The following is a 16,422-nucleotide window of genomic DNA, read 5'->3' as shown; positions in this document are numbered from 1 at the left end:
CAAAATAACGCATTCTTCATGCACGTCGTTCACGTGACCGATAGGATACGTACTAGGCTTACAAAGAATAAGCTCGTGAGGTCAATCTGTTCGACTACAGGTGGTGCTCCAGCATGGCCACCATCAGGTGATTGAAACTAGTAAAAGAATAAAACAATACTCATATTCCGTTGTATTTTTCTGTTTGCATCAACCCATACATACACAAATACATACAGGTACATTCACGTATATATGCATATATTATCTGTTGGAGTCTCAGCTTTTTTAGCTGCTATTTCTGAACTTCGGTATGTGGTGAAGCAAATGTTTGCTGATCCCTTAATTATGTTTATAAATGTATATGAACTTTTAAATATGTTCTCCACCGATAATGGTGTTTACATACCGAAGGGCTTGGTAAAAATTATTAATTGTTGATTTATTAATAAATTAATAAATTGATAAACCTTTACTTTTTTAATTTGTATATATATATATATATATATATATATATATATATATATATATATATATATATATATATATATATATATATATATATATATATATGCATATATACATATATACATATATATATATATGTGTATGATTGTACATTCATATATATGTATGTATGTACATATACGTACACATGGAAATGAATACATGCATATATAAATATACATTTGTGTCTGTGTGATTCTGTTGTGTTGTTGTGTGTGTGTAGCGAATAATTATGCATTAGTGAACCGTGTACTTTCTTACTTTCTGATATAAATTCTATCATTGCACTGTTATAAGAAAATAGCTATTACAATAGAAAAAATTAATGAAACATTTAATAATTTTACATGAACTATGGCATATTTCCTAATTACCTGTGACTGCAAATTTGTTTTCATAATTTTATGATTGCGTCTTTCCAAAGGTCAATGTTCATGAAGATATCTGAAATAAAATTAAATTTCATTGGCGTTGTTAAGAAATCTACTGGCACAAAGAAACCATGAGGATATGATGTTAATCTAATTAAAGAGAGTTATATATTTCACAATTGACCCCTATGCTTACACGAGGAATTCATAAGAGGCTCCTCGTTACGTGAATATTATAATGAAACCAAAGCTGATTGTAGCAATCGGATCTAATTTAAACAACTATCGCAAATTTTAGAAGCTTACAACTTCTATTTGTATGATTTCTCATAAAAGAGAGCGCGGTTCTCAGTTCCCAAAAGACGAAAAGCAAAGACGATCTCGACTGAATTTCAACTCAGAAAGTAAAGACGGACGAAATGACGAAGGGGATGATGATGATGATGATGATGATGATGATGATGATGATGATGATAATAATAACAATGATAAATAAATAATTAAATGATCAAGAAATTAGTTATATCAGCTGGACAGTATGCCAACATTACAACATAAGCTCTGACAATAAATGGTATAATCATGTGTAAAACAATGTACATGATAACGACAAGGCGACAATCTTCTGTGGGATATGCCTGTTATAAATGATAAAGAAATAAAACTAAACCCCAGACATTTTAATCAAGGATTGGGGAAAAAAAAGATCTGCTTGATGATAGACATTTCAGTTTCCCCTGACCAAACTATTGGTAAAAAAAATGTGGAGAAATTTTCAAAGTATAAATACCTTGAAACTGATGTATTCATGATGTGGGGCATAAAGTTGAAAACGAAACCAGTAATAACTGGAACCTTGGGCATGCAACACTACACACTCTCCAAAAATCGCTCTCCTAAGAACAGCCCACATCATCAGCAAGTCTATGAATTCTATAATACAACCCAAATGAAACAAACCAGAAACACAAGATATAGCAAATATCTAATAAAACAAATAACTATCAGCATAACACACACAACTCTCAATACAAACATTAATACAAAAATAGACTCCACCAAAGTCTGTAACACAAGAAACTGACGCAATACAGGAAAGTGTTTGCACTCACCCAGCAACAAAAAAAAAAAAAAAAGAATACACAATGTAGCACGCAACCGAGCAATACAGAGGTGTAGCAGGTGATGATGCAGTAGAAGTTAGCCCGAAACTACCAAATGTTTAATAATAGTAATCATAATAATAATAATAATAATAATAATAATAATAAAAATAATAATGATAATAATAATAATAATAATAATAATAATAATAATGATAATAATGATAATAATAATAATAATAATGACGATAATAATAAAATGATAGAAGAAGAAGATTAAGAATTACAACAACAGTATAAGACTCGTGTATACAATAGATAATAGATATATATGAAGAAATTTACCACGTGTGTTGTAGGAAATTATCTTTCCTCTGTTACAACGAGAGCGGCAATTTACATTGTGAACTGCTAATCATTTTTCAAACCTTTCATTAATCAAGGTTTCACCAATGAATTCCCATACTATATGAAAAAAATGTGCAATATTTCTCACAGGCAGATACATATAATTCCGAAGCTTAGAAAAGCAGCTTCGACCAGATTATAGATAGCAAATCCGCCTTCACTGAAATTTTAAGTTTCTACCTTTAATAAATAAAAATATTCGTATATGTACATCTCTTTTTCTCTCTTTATTCTTTATCTATCTATCTATCTATTTACATGCTTATACATGTATGTGTTTGTGTGCGTGTATAGGTTCATATATATATATATATATATATATATATATATATATATATATATATATATATATATATATATATATATATATATATGTTTGTGTAGTAAATTGGCTTCTTACTAACCACATGGTCCTGGGTTCAGTCCCACTGCATGGCACTTTGGGCAAGTTTCTTCTACTATAGCCTCGGGCCGACCAAAGCCTTGTGAGTGGATTTGGTAGACGGAAACTGGAAGAAGCCCGCATATGTATTTGTGTGTATACGTTTGTGTGTCTGTGTTTGTCCCCCCCCCCCCCCACAACATCGCTTGACAACCGATGCTGGTGTTCTTACGTCCCTGTAAATTAGCGGTTCGGCAAAAAGACCGATAGAATAAGTACTAGGCTTACAAAGGATAAGCTCTGTGGTCGATTCGCTCGACTAAAGGCGGTGCTCCAGCATGTCCGCAAGTAATAGAATAAAAGAATAAATATATAAAATGCGAGAGAGAGAGAGAGAGAGAGAGAGAGAGAGAGAGAGAGAGAGAGAGAGAATGAGGAAGAGAAAGGGAGAACAAAATATAAAAATGTACACGCACGCTAATTATGCACTCAAGTAATCAGGGAGCGTGAGCATCACCACTTTATAAGGTTGCAGTAGGTCTAGGAAAGGAATTTATACACCGAAACGTCTAAAGCGATCAATAACAGCAAAATGTTCTTTCAGAATAAAATGCGGAAAGCGTAAATTTTACAGTTAATACATAATTTGATTACATTTGAAAGTCCTTTCATTAAAATAAGCATAATTAATTGTATAATTCTCTAATTAACATTTATTATTAATGGAAATCAATTTAAATTTAAATTAGTTAATTAATTTATTCAATTTGAATAAAGTATTTTGAATTTAATTTGATTTTATTTACGCATGTTTTATAATTACTTAATTATTATATTAACTATGTTTATTTCTAATGAAACAGATGTTGAGAAAATATAAAAATTCCGTTACTTTTAAGCTGCTCTGACTTCTTTTCAAAAATTATATGTAAGCAAAATTTCAGAGTTCATACAATAATCTCTATGGCGTAATGTGTATTTAAGTGTGAGTTACATATAATTCTCTTCCTTTATATGGTGTAGTGAGCAAATGCAAAAAAATCTATTTCGACTAATCTAGATTTATCAATGGTTAAATTATTATGTGTATGTTAGTCTACTACTTGTATAAATATACTTCTATCCATCCATACTTATCTAAATAAATTCATAGACAAACAATATCGCACTCATATGCGTACCAGCATAAATACACACGCACACACACACTCCCATAAAAAAAATTCCTGGACTAGATCTGTAGCGCGCCAACAAATAGCAGCACACGGTTGCGGGTGCAATGAGAGCCAGCAGTGACCTTCATGAGGCAGTGTGCTGAGTGATATTGCTGTGTTTACTTCGCAAGTTGTGAAATTTGTGTCTTTGTGATCACGTGTATTCTGTAGTCTGTGATTTTGTTATGGACAGGAACAAAGAGTCAACGCGAACTATTGTTAAACTCGGGAAGTCTACTACAAAGATATTGAACATGCTTCGGCAAGCTTACAGTCACGAGGGAATGGATCTTATGCAATGTTTCGAGCGCCGCGGGCGTTTCGAAAGCGAGAAAAACGTCTCTGGAAGACGATGAACGACGTCGAAGACCTGCCACGAGCGTCACCCCCGGAAATGTGGTATTGTGCATGGAGATTCGTCCCCAGGACCAGACCGTCAGTAGAGAGTTCTACTGCGATGTTTTAACGCGTTTGAGGGAGGAAATCCAGCGAAAGTGACCGGATCTGTGGAGCAACAAGAATTGGGTTCTTCACGATGACAATGCACCCTGTCATCGAACTCTCCTCACTCGTGAGTGTCTCGCCCGAAACAACACGACATCGCTTCCGCACGCACTCGCCCAATTCGAAAGAGGTAGCACCTACAGTCTTCCGTCTCTTTTCGAAGATAAAAGATACAACTCAAAAATCGCCGTTCTAATATTGTTGTGCAGATCCAGTGTGAATTGCAGAAGGTCCTCGACACGCTTACGGAAAACGACTTCCAGGCCGGACTCCTAACGTGGCAGAAATGATGTGACCGGTGTAGTGCTGCGCAAGATAATTGTTTCGAAGGAGATGATGCTAAGACTTATGTAAATAAGTTATTTTTTACTAAACATAGCTAGTCCGGGAACATTTTGGATACCATCTCGAATTTTCCATGAGAAATATGGCATTTCTTCGTAGATCTTTGCAACAGACTGAAACTGAATTTCTTCCAAATATTTCTGTTTCAACTTTATTCTTATATAAACTGGACGGATTACAAAAGAGAAATGTATGAATGATCAGTTACTAGAAGCACTATATTGTTCTTGACATTATAGGCTTGACAGTGAATGTTAGTGAATATAAAAGTTTTGAGCGTCCCTGTATGACAAAATTATAAATATAATTCCTTCACATTCAAAGACTGTATCTGTATCGAGTGTATAGCTTGCATGACTTCTAAACACAAACACACACATACGTTTGCTTAATGGTATATAAGCATAGGAGGCGTAAAACAACTTGAATATTCGTAACATTACTTACTAATATAATTATGAAACACAATAGGAGACTCTTTATTTTAACTGTCATGAAATAATTTGTCGGTTTTCCTGAGACAGCGTTGTACACAAAAATTGTTTTTAATATCCTGATTGCGATGTAACAGGAATGTGACGAATGGAAGGACCGAAGTTAAGCAACGTTACAAGAGCAACTATTCTCTTTGGGTTTCGTGTTTACAATTTCCCTTTAAAAATATGCCATTTCTTTGAAGAACTTTACAATTTTACTGACTGAAATTGAATCGCTTCCAACTATTTCTGTTTCTACAGTATTATATAAGCTGGACGTAAAAAGTTAAAATCTAATACATTTTTTTTTTTTACAGAAAGGTTGAGCTTTTTGAAAATCTTCAGATAAGGAATTCTATGTCTTCGTGCATATTCGATCAGATCTTCAAGCTGAACGACGAAAGGAACTTCCTCCGACATATCATCACTGGATTTAATTATATGTTGATTTATTGGCCACAATGTGGAGATTGCTTTAGATTGCAACATAAAGCATCTTAATGCGATGCATTGATGTAGACCGCCGAGAGAACGGAAAAACTATAGTTTTCAAACAAAACTCTATTTGAATTTTGTTGTACACAAATAGCAAATGGTGTCTCATTTGACTCTAACCATTTTCATAGAGGGAACCATTGATTGACACGGTGGAACGGTAAGTTGCTATTGTTCTCAAATAAAATAAATAAAATCATTTCAATATCTCAGATTTCGCTTATAACTATTTGTTTTACATTCATTTGCCTTTATTCTTAGCAAGTCACGATTATCTCCTTGTATACGTGTGTATATATACGTAGATGTACAAATAAAATGTCAATCTTTCTGTGTAAATCCTCTCTTTCTCTACCAATGTCTTTCTATCAACACACCCAAAGACACACACGCACACGCACGCACACATCCACAAACACGTACACACAGAGAAATACAGAGAAACACGGGACGAACACATAGTGACAGAGACTTCTGTATTATCTAGTACGTTTCCAATATGGAGTATGTATATACGAAACATACGAATTGATTATCCTGAGTAAAATGGAACAAAATTAAAAAAGTACATATACGAATGTAGAGGGGGACAACTGTTAATTACTTATAATCGAAGAAAAAACAAAAAAGACATTCTACAATCAAACAAATATCTGACATTTTCTAACTGCCTTACATAGCCAGAATGTTCAGCACCTGTATCTTACTATAATCGCATACCTTTGATTGACAGTTTCAATAAAGATTCTTTCGATAAGCCAGTAATTTAAATGTAATGGTCTAACTACACGTTGGAAAACATTTCTCACAGGCACTGCTATATATCATAGAAACCCCACCCCCCGCCCTGCTCATCCTGCTCATCCCACTGCTGCTGATCCTTCTCCCCCCCCCCCCCCCCCAGCTCGCCCTCCTTCCCTTGCTGATCCCCCCTCTCCCGCCCCTACCGCAGCTCCTCCACCTCTTCCCCCTTCCTTCTTTTCAACCACCACCAGCACCACCACCACTACCACAAAAACGATCAACAGTAGCAGCAGCACCAGCACCCCCACTACTACTACTACTACTACTATTACTACTACCATACCTTGTTTTTGTTGGTTTTTTGTTGTTCTACTTCTTCTATTTCATCATCATCATCATCATCATCATCATCATCATCATCTTCTTCTTCTTCTTCTTCTAACATTATTGGTTTCTTTTGTAGCCACAAAATCTGCCTGAGGGGACATCGACTACCCAGCTGATACTTATTTCAGGGATCCCCACCACCACCAACGCCACCACCACCTCTGTAAATAGATTTGGTAAGAAGTAAATCAACAATGGGGATCCGCATTCCTGTGCGATCAGGCGACAAGAGAAGCGTCACATCGTTGCGGTCAGCAGAGGGCAAATGTATTCACTACTACTAGCATTCAATAAGAGTGCTGACCCTGACCTTGGAGAAGAACAAATTCACCTTGTTCTGTTTTTAATAATAATAATAATAATAATAATAATAATAATAATAATAATAATAATAATAATAATAATATTAACTGACGTTTACATCGTTGAACTTTTGAATTTTTGGATTTTTTGGGGGGAATTTTTTGAATTTTTCTTTTATTTTTATAGGTTTGGCAAGTGTTTATCCCCTTATATTTTGTCGTGAATCCAATTTATTGGATTCATTTGAGGACTTCTCTTTTGGATTATTTGTGAACTGTTATCTCATCAGCTTGGACTTCTTAATTTATCTGTATGTATTTATGCAATTACCTCTTCTCCGAGTCTGATATGGGCACGGAATTACATTATAAGCGTTCATACACACATGATTTTTCTCGTCTGGCCGTAAAGCCTTTTCTGTTTGTTTTCCTGTCTTGTTTTTTGTCCGCCACGACATTCCTCCATGGCTAGATTTAATTTGCGTATACAAATTTAATCTGCGGTCCATGGGACGAGCCGTTTTAACGATGCGTCCTGCCCGAAGCTCGTCGAAACGCCGGTGTTAAAACCTGGGTAGCTGATGAAGTAGAATGTTCTCTATGTGGCACGTGTGTTTTCTCGTCTACGTTTGTTTGCAATGTCCTGTACCCAGATATGCACCTATACATACAAGTGGATGTCGGTATGCACATACCTGTACGTATATATGCATATACTCATTTACTATTTGTTTATATATATATATATATATATATATATATATATACATTGATTTGAAAGAGACAAGTTCCAATGTGAATAATACTCCTCATCAATGCCGCCACATATCTAAACACAGATGGCCATTATAAGCCATTATAAGCATGCGAATACATAACACAATACACACCCGCACACACGCACACACACACACACACACACACACACACACACACACACACACACACACACATATATATATATATGCGAAAAGAGAGAGAGAGAGAGAGAGAGAGAGAGAGAGAGAGAGAGAGAGAGAGAGAGAGAAAGAATGAAAGATAGAAATAGTACAATGAAGCTACAATTAAATTCTACTGTAATTGTAGTTGATACGTGTCAATAATTCTTGTCGGTCAGTCATAAAATAGATTATAAAAAAGAAAGAAAATGAATGAGAGAGAGAGAGAGACAGAAAGAGAAAAAATATCTAAAGGCTGTATTATTATTATTTTGTGTTTCTGATGTGTCTTTCTTATTGAATTAGTAAAATATAAAATGTTGCTGTCATTTTCCTACTGCTTTAGTAATTTACCTCTCAGTCGTTTCGGGATGTCAGTAAGCTGTAAGATTCCAAGTATAGCTATAAGACAAGAGAATTGCTAAACTTCTTCAATTGTATATAACTGTCAATCTAATATTTTGCCTTGAAAAAAGTCGTTGTCTAAAAGGTTATTGTTCCATACCGCTCTTGTTTTGATGACCAATTTATCGTTGTCAATATTTGAGTACATATGTAATAATGTGAATTGTATATTTTCACTTTCTTGCCTTATCATTGTTTTCCACCGAGGGGGAAAAATGCTCATATTGTTTGAGAAATTTTTTGTTTCTTGAAACCATGTCTCTCTTTTTTGTTTATCAATAATATATGAAAAATTCTACAATTTTGTGTCTGCTTATTACATGCACTGATTATTAAATTTCAAACATTTTTACTGGTCGCTAGTCTTTTCCAGGTTTCCTGTATAACAAATTACCCCTGACTAACTCGTAGATGCATGACACCATTCTTTAGCAATATATAATACACAATGATATTTCAAAATGCAATAAAAATGTAATATATCGAAACATGCTTCGTTTAATGACAATATTCTCAATGTTCTCTAACGCAGAATATCATGCACCGTTATTTCTTGAATTTCTACTAGCGTTTTGCCTATTTTAGTTGGAAAACTTTCTATAATTAAGACTAATGCTTTTTTTATGGGACTCACTTTTGAATAATGCCATTGACTTTCGTGTGTTTCTGCTGTAATTTCGTCTCATACTTTCATTGCTTTCTATGTCATTAACATCACAGCTTGTAGGTATGCAATAATATATGCTACATAAGTTTTCCAACACTATCTATATATCTGATTATTGGTTAATGTTATATAGAAGCCCTTCGATTCTATAACCGCTCAGTTTTACTTCTTCCAATATTTTACGCTTCCGCAATCTCTATCACCCTGTATGCTTACACACACAAACACACACGTACATGTATATATTCTTACATATAGACATACATACATTGGGAGACTCGATACAGGTATTATCATACGCAAAACACGCTTAAACAATAATACAGTTAACTTTTGCAAACTAAGAATAACACACAATCATATATGTACACGCGTAGAGTGATATTTGTAATGTTCCTTGTACTTGCAGCAAACCCCTTGTCAGCCCTGTTAACGAAATGCCGAAGCTACTTGCTGGGATATGCCTAAAAGAATAAAATTAATGTTATCCAACCCATTTTTGTTGATGACCTAAAGATATATTGTGGTTGCATGAACGACATTGTATATACATACAAAGATACATAAATACTTACTTAATACATGCTAACATACATTTATGCATTCATACATATTTGCATGGTATACTCACATAGACCACACATACACATATATCCATGCATGAACATATATGCATATATATATTTATGTGTGTATATGTATATATATTTACATATGCATATAAATATATATTTATACATACATATGGCGCCGTCAACATCGGACGTGCAGGTGTAGAGGACCGTTTAAAAAGTTCGTTTTGAGCGCCTTCTTCTAAAAATATGACCAAGTATTTATGTGTGTATATATATATATATATATATATATATATATATATATATATATATATATATATATCGATACATATATATATATATATATATATATATATATATATATATATATATACATGCACACAGCCATATACATACAGACAGACAGACACATACATACATACAAGATATAATACCATGCGTCTCTGAAGTTGGAGTAGAAGTAAATGAAGAAATCGTAATTAGGAACATAACATTAATGCGTATCTTTAGTCCGTATACCTAGACTTAAAACAGGGTCCATAGATTACTTTTGGAGTTACATACAATAAATCGTGCAAGTTGTATAGATAATTTTTGAACAGCTGTATATAAAGCAATATGTACTCAGCCAAGGAAACTACAAAACATATTAAATGAGGTGAGCTTCAAATCTACCATCCATTACGAATGTTTGCTTTATATATAATATTCTTTCCTTCATTATAGCATGATTTGCACTTGGGAGAACAAAGAGATATTAGGAAGAAAGAAAAAAATATCAAACAGAAACGAAAAGACTAAAGGCCTATATACACGTGGAATATTTATACATAACCAAGCCATTCTATTTTAAGAAACAAAATGGGCATAAAATTCACCTTTTATGTTCTTTTATTAAAAAGAGTTATGATTCGTATATCGTTACTTTGAACCTGTAGTTATTTGATAGAAGTTAATGTCATCAATCTCTATGGAATTGTTTTACCCAAAATAATTCTGTCTTTGAATTTATTAGCAATAATTATTTCCACAAATTTCTGTTTCAATAATAAAGAAAAAAACAATACTAGACAAACATATGCTAAAGAGAACATAATATATATATATATATATATATATATATATATATATATATATATATATATATATATATATATATATATATATATATATATATATATATATATATATATATATATATATGTATATATATACATATGCATATATATATATATATATATATATATATATATATATGTATATATATACATATGTATATATACATATGCATATATACATATATATATATGTATATATATATATATATATATATATATATATATATATATATATATATATATATATATATATATATATATATATATATACATATATATATATATACATATATATATACATATATATATACATAGTATACACACACATATGCATACACACACACACACACATATATATATATATATATATATATATGTATATACGCATTCATATATATATTTGTGTGTATGTCTAGTCTATGTATGTATCTATCTATCAATCTATTTCTCTCTTTCTCTCTGTATATATATATATATAATGTAAATTGAACATGGGCAACCGTTGTATTCTTTCTTGTCTCGAGGTTCACGGCAAAACGGCTGGGTGGATTCGCGTGGGAAATGGTACACATGTGGAGATGGGTGCATAGATTGGATAGTAATCGAGAACATCGATTAAAACAACCTGCGTGCGTACGTGTATGTGAGTGTGTGTCACTGAAGCCATTCATTCATACATACATACATACATACATACATACATACATACAAACAAACATAATTACTCACACATTCACTCACTACAAAAATGTATAATTTCTTTCTATGTTCATCATTAAATAAATGTTTTAATGATTAGAAAGATATTCAATAGAATAGCTCTCAGAAACAGACTACGTACAAAATCTTTCTTCACAAATCCTGAAGCCATTTTCTGACAGGGGGTTGATGAAATCTTCAAACAGCTAGAGGTTCCAATCAAAACAGGGGAGCCGTAATGATAAGGTTGAGAAACGCTGTTATAGATTATCCCTAACTGAAAACGATCACATCCACATCATCCAAACAGGCCGGGTGAAATCGAGTTTAGCTACTAGTATATATATATATATATATATATATATATATATATATATATATATATATATATATATATATATATATATATATACAAATATATATGTCCATATCAGTGTATATATTCTGTAATTTATTTTAGATTTTCATCTAATTATCGTCAGCCACAACAACAACCCCAGGATTATTGCGCGAAAGCCACCACCAGCATCACAAAGAGCACACCACCACTACCACCACTACTAACCGAAAACTAAAATAGTTACTGCCACTACAAATGTTACGAAGGCAAAAGAACCGACCTCGCTGCCACCAGCAGCAACAAAGACAATCAGCGTTTCGAGCACCACTTTCTTTATCTTCGTTGCCGCCATCATCATCACCACCAAATTCTCTACTCGCCTTCTTTTCTCACATCACCTTCGTAGTAGTTATTTTCTCTTTCATTTACTTTGCTTCCACATTACCTCAATTAATCAGCAGTTACAAAAGTCAACGTTCCTCATCTGCATCACATAAGAGCACGAATTATTTTAACACAAATACACAGTTATCTATGACTTGAGTCAATCTTTCCAGTGCGTCATTTAAAAAGCCACGTGATATATTTACTATCTGTCAATCTCCGTGTTGGAAATGACACATGCATATGGTGAGTGTCGAACTCTAGAAATGACGTAAAATATTTATCGACATTCATGTTTTAAGTGTCACATCTGCATGCCAAGCATTTCCATCTGAATTGGAAATCATTTTCATTTCACATACATACATACATGCGTACTTTCAGGCGTGCAAACGTACGTACATACATGCATATTTAAAAACATACATAAACCACACAGACACACACGCACGTTTTGTGCATAGGGGTGTGAATGCAGATGTATGTATGCCTGTATGTATCTGGTATAAGTAATTCAGGTAGAATTAAATGAAAATAGCCAAATATATATCATACTGAAAGCATATAATGCAATAAAGAAATTATCAATGGCGTATACACATGAATGATAAATAGATGGCTCTTTTACTATCACACTCTCCTGCTGCATCTGTCTTTATATATATAAGTTTATATACATATGTATGCGTGTGCGAAAATATGTACGCATGTGTCTGTGTGTGAAAATATGTATACACACACACACACACACACACACACACACACACGCACACACACACACACACACACACATACACACATTTTTTTTCACACATTCACATGAATACGTGTTTACACACACATAGATATGTACATATACCTATCTCTCTCTCTCTCTCTCTCTCTCTTTATATGTATGTGCGTGTGTGTATGCATTTATATATAATTTTTATCAGTTTAAGCTCAAAGCTGTGGCCATGCTGGGGCACCGCCGTTTTGCTACACTGTTATTATTGAGAGCCTCCTCTAATATGTGGCATTTGGTGATGTCGCTACCCTTCTTTGCACCTCTTGCCGTGAGGTAGGTTGATCTGGGACTCATGACAGGAAGCGATCCACTCTTGATTTGAAAATACCTACATCCACTTCATGTAGATCCCTCAGGATCTTTGGGAGAATATTAAAAAGCTGTGGGCCCCTGAAACCCAGGTTGTTGCAGTAACTGGTCCTGAAGCACGATGACATTGCTGGGATCTTTGGCACTGTGCAGAGGCGATCCGTTCCGGCATTTGTGTAGCTTTCAATGCCAAAATTTCACACAACCCTTTCCAGGATCTTCCAGATGTATATTACTGCATATCTCTCTCGCCTTCGCTCCAGGTAGTAGACTCTTATCTGTAGACATATGCATCCGAAAAACTGAAAAACTAATCTGTGTACTTTCTTATACGGAATGTGCAGAGAATTATATAGAACAAACCGAAAATATCCTTGAAACAACACATTTCTGTACATGGGTCACAGGTTTAAATGTGAGAATACAGAAAATAAGACACAGTGAACGTATAGATATATGAACAAGGAAGCAACCATCAAATGTACATTTTCCCTCCGTATATCGATGTAGTAATTACCCAACAGAGCAACGAAGTATCAGCTCGAAACAACCTTTATAAACAATTACCGACCACTTCTAAATACCTGTGGGAGAAGAGTGGGGAGATCAACTGTCATGCCTACTGCAACTTTTGCTGAATTTGACACTATTAAATTATACAAATCAAAGCAACTAGCATTGCTATTGCTGTTACAAATAACAACAACTCCTACAACTTCTGCTACCACTGATAGACACTCCCTTTGTTGTAGAACTACTATAACTCAGCATCAATCACAGGGGAACGAAATCTCAGCATCCATAAGAATTGTGTAAGAAAAACATATGAAATTTCAGAACCAATGTCTAAATCGACTTTTTTAAGCGATTGAAATTGGGAGCATATTTTGATAGAAATATAAATAAATGCAGCAAATGATGTACGTTGATGCTTGTTGTTACTTAGACCTGTAAATCCTCGACTGAACAAAATGTATCGTTAAAAGCATCAAAACAGTGGTAATGCTGTCATATTTTCAAGGATTCTCTAGTCGTATATTTGCAAGTAAATATTATTCATGTTAGAGCAAATTTGCAGAGTATCCTTTGGTCGTGCAGCAGAAGTAAAAATCTGTCTAAAGCAAAAGTGTCTCATTATTTAATTAACTGTCTATGTTTAATTGTTGGGGTTAAATGTTATGGTTTCATAAGACACCGCAACAAATAGATGGAGATTTAAAAGTTATTTTCGAATAAAACAAGCAGACGCTGATTTCTTAAGGAAGTGTAGCTTTGCAAGTCAAGCTACATTCAATGTAATTATATTTAAGATAAAATTGGTAAAGCAACAAAATTTGAACATGAGATGAAGCGATGACCGTTCAGCGTTCAATCCAAATTAAACGAGAAATGGCATATTGATCAGAAACCACAACGTTAGAGTTGTAACTGATGCAAAAGTTGATTGAGTAGAGATTATGAAACATGGAGACTTAGAATTTTTTTAATTTTTTTATTTGTTCTAAAGAAGAAAGATCATTTGTAAATATGAGTATTGAGCTGCTAATCTATAGCGGAGGTCTCTAAAGGAATATGTTAGATATGTTCTTTTGCAAAATTCACGAAATTGCTAACATGCCAGTTACTTGAAATGAATAGTTGTTCTGTTGTTTTGGATGTGAATGAAAAAAAAAAAGGCGGGGTGTTAAAAAAGGAGATGAGATGGGAAATTACTTCCGAAAATAATGCAAATTGAAAATTTGGTTAAGCAAAATGTTACTTTTAAACGCGATCCATTAATAACCAAATTAGACACAGAATGCTTGTGACAAAGAAGTGGCTCTATGGCTTAACAAGTATCAAGGTCACATGAAATGCAATAGATGCGTTAAGTCGAAATCCATTAGACTTTGTTTCTTCTTTTCTCCCTCTTTCTAGTTCTGTCTCTCTTTTCTATTTGTGTACATAAATTCATAGGAAAAAATAGAACTCAGAATATCTGTATATGTATATTTTTCTTAATATTTAACGTAAATAACATAATAACTCAAGATCCGAACGCTTCGTGCCCTTGCAGCACGGAACTCCCGGAACTCGAGTCACTCTGTTACTTCTGCTAAATATCACAAAAAATATATATGTATATATATATATATATATATATATATATATATATATGTGTGTGTGTGTGTGTGTGTGTGTGTGTGTGTGTGTGTGTGTGTGTGTGTGTGTGTGTGTGTACATATAGACAGGAATAAATGCATTTACAGACAGATTGCACAGAGAAAGCTATCTATTGGTGACGTATGATAGATTATAATTTATTTCGTGTGAAACAATCGTCTATTAATAATTATTGGATGGCTTCATTCAACAACTGGTTCTCTGACTGAAGAATGAACATCATCGACAACAATCGAGAGGAATTGACATATGCATTCGATCGGTTTGGTACAGTCTGATGTCATTAACGAAGGGCTACTGCAGAGCGTATTCGCAGTGTCAACATCGATATATTTTGCGAAATATTTATAAAAAATTCATTCTGCTATTAGATATATATAATTCGTAAACGATGCGTTTATATTCATACAAGCGCACATATACACATACGGGCATACATACACATACGCATGCATACGTATGCACAGACATGCATGTATACATGCGCGCATTTCCAAACATGTATTCACACAGAGAAACACATACACACACACTCACGCACACACACACACACACACACACACACGCACACGCGCCTCCACGCTCGTATGCACACAAATTAAACGTAGCATGTAATGAATTATATACACATATCTCTGAAAATGGCGTATTTCGCACATTATCATCCGTACGAAAGTTTGTTCAGCTTTGATAGAAAACTTGCACAAAATTGTCATTTTATTTTTATTGAGCATAATACATGACACTCAAGAATACCAGATCGTAATTTAGTTCAATATATACGTATTTATGTGTCTCCACAAGAAAAGTTGTGGGTTGT

Source organism: Octopus bimaculoides, chromosome 12, assembly GCF_046866305.1.
Source record: "Octopus bimaculoides isolate indiv1 chromosome 12, ASM4686630v1, whole genome shotgun sequence".
Lineage (NCBI taxonomy): Eukaryota > Metazoa > Mollusca > Cephalopoda > Octopoda > Octopodidae > Octopus > Octopus bimaculoides.
Note: the sequence above shows the minus strand (reverse complement) of the source record.